Genomic DNA, 2,542 nt, shown 5'->3' with positions numbered 1-2,542 from the left:
GTACCTGGTGCCCCATGGCTGGCCATATGAGCCACATTTCTAAAATATGTTCCCATCCTGTTCCCAAGGGCGAGCATTATGGGCAAGACTTATATAAAAACAACTAGAAGGGTACTCAGTAGAGCGCAGACCTCCAACGCAGAAGCATATTTCTCGACCTTTTGCTTAATCTTGACCTTGATTTTGACCTTCACATGTGTTAATTGGCGTGGATTTCCATACACTCAAATATGAACCAAGTTTGAAAACTCTGTGACAACGATGTCCAAACTTATGGCTGATTAAGAGAATTTGACATTTCGCTGGACCGTGACCTTTACCTTTGATCTTGAGCTTCCAAAATTTTATCATATCCAGCTTTTTGCATAACTATAAGTCCCTGTAAGTTAAATTATTCTACGATTAAAGTTGTGGCCAGGGAGTAAAACATAACCTCCCTCAAACTTCGTTGGCGGTGGTAATAATTCCTGCCTATTTGCACTACTAATAAAAGCCTTTAAAATCTCTCCAGTAACCCCAGTAGAATGCAGTATTTTACTTTCCTTTAAGGACTGCTTTCCTGGTCCTATTAAATGGGGGAACCCTACTCGCTACAGGACCTACGAAATAAGTTTATCGTATGTATTCTTAGGTATTTTGCATATCACACTGCATAACTGGTATTTGTCCAAATCCACGATTATAGAAGCGTTTAAAGAACAAGAACTCTTCAGTTTCTTGTTAAATATTTCTCATTTATTAGTTTTCGAATTTGAAATATTTTTATAACAAATTGAATATTTGTATAGACACTTTGACATCCTTAGTATCCACGGTCCGTATTTCTGCCAATCTCTATAATTCCAAATCATAAGCTTTGCAATTTCTTGAATTCACTATATCATTAACCAATTTGTTCAACTTTGTGCAGTTTTATACATTTCATTTATTATGAATTATATTCCTTAGTGGTGGGATTTCGATGAACATTTCCCTGTAACTTTTATCATCAGTCTTGATCTTGCAATCTTTTTTTCAAGATGTCCATACCTTTGACAGCTCTAGCGGATCACATGCTACCTATCCCGGATGTTTAATGAGAACCCTATTGCTACATAACTATATCCTGTAAAGTATCTTATTTTTTTTCCCCCTCAAAATTCCCTGTCCTTAAATTTTATTTGGAAGAAGAAATTTACCTCCGCCAGCAAAGTTATATTTTTGCCCGTTTGTGTGTGTTTGTGAACAGCTTCCTGGCCACAATTCTAATAGTAGAGTAATGAAATGTGTAGGGATTAACTGTTATTTAAAAAGCTGGAAATTATAAAAAATTTGGAAGATCCATGCCGAGGTCAAGGTCACGGTCAAACGAAATGTCCAATCACGTAAATCAGCCATAAGTTTGGACATCATTCTCACGGAGACTAGAAATTTGGTTCATATTTGAGAGAGAGAGAGAGAGAGAGAGAGAGAGAGAGAGAGAGAGAGAGAGAGAAACTTTAATGAAATTCTCTCTCAACTTTTTGCCAATTTAGAATTTACTCAACGGTTGAAGTGAAGTGTGTTTAAAGTTGTTTTTGTGCATTTTCTTTGGTTATATTTTCTTGCTGTTGCCTTTTTTTCTGGATTGTAAACTGTGATATTTTTCTTTATCAAATTAACCAAAAACTGTTGACTAAAGTAATTTGATTCCTATTCAATGTATTGCCTTTAACGCTCCAAAACTGAAATAAGCATGCATAGTTCACTGGGCTACTAAACAATTTTATCAAGTATAAAAATGGTAAATTAGAAAATGGTAAAACTAATTTAAAGGTTTTCAAAGTAAACTAAAATGTTTAAGAAATGTCTGTAATATGCTTGAGTAATTAGCTTATAGTTTAGGCAGTTTGTTAATTCCTTAGAAGATTATGAGATGTTGTGTTGTGTAAGAGATAAAATATTATAACATTAATGCTTTCTTTAGTGAGATAGACATTTAGTTTTTCCATTTTTCAGATTTAAAAATAAGTGAAATTTAATATTTTCATATGTCGATAGCTGTTTAAAGAACATTCAGTTTAAAATTTCAGATTTAAAATAGTTTAATTTTCTCTTCCAGATGTGTATAGCTGTTTCCATGCAAACTACTATGGCGGAAAAAAGACATTTAAATTGAGTTACTTTCAACTGGAGGAAATTGAATAAATGGAAAAATGGCTGAAGTTGAACTTGGGTCGAAATCAAGATGGATTTTGAAACTCTTAGAGTTGAAGGTGAGTTTAAACCAAAAGTCATTTTCTAAACTAACACCAGTTAGGGGAAAAAGGAGTGAAATAGAGGGGCACTCAGTAGAGTGCAGACCTCCACCACGGATGCTCATTTCTTGACCTTTACCTTGACTTTAACCATTACCTTTACCTTTTATTTTTACCTTTGACCTGAACTTATACCTTTGACCTGAACTTATACCTTTGACCGGAAACTTTTACCTTGACCTGAACTTTTACCTTTGACCTTTGATTTTTACTTTACCTTTGACCTTTGACCTTGACATTTACATTTGACCTTGACATTTACCTTT

At 34.2% G+C, this 2,542-nt stretch overlaps 1 long non-coding RNA gene across 1 annotated transcript in view; it reads left to right on the top strand.

Annotated features, from left to right (window-relative positions):
• The first annotated feature begins 2,074 nt into the window (after positions 1-2,074).
• LOC137637534 (uncharacterized) overlaps positions 2,075-2,542 on the top strand; it is a 5,483-nt gene continuing 5,015 nt past the window's right edge. The window contains exon 1 of the long non-coding RNA XR_011043696.1: positions 2,075-2,234. This is a non-coding gene — a long non-coding RNA (uncharacterized lncRNA). The remainder of the gene's footprint in view (positions 2,235-2,542) is intronic.

Source organism: Palaemon carinicauda, unplaced genomic scaffold, assembly GCF_036898095.1.
Source record: "Palaemon carinicauda isolate YSFRI2023 unplaced genomic scaffold, ASM3689809v2 scaffold818, whole genome shotgun sequence".
In the NCBI taxonomy this organism is placed as follows: Eukaryota; Metazoa; Arthropoda; class Malacostraca; order Decapoda; family Palaemonidae; genus Palaemon; species Palaemon carinicauda.
The sequence above is the reverse complement of the archived record's forward strand: the minus strand, read 5'-3'. Positions and strand labels throughout refer to the sequence as shown.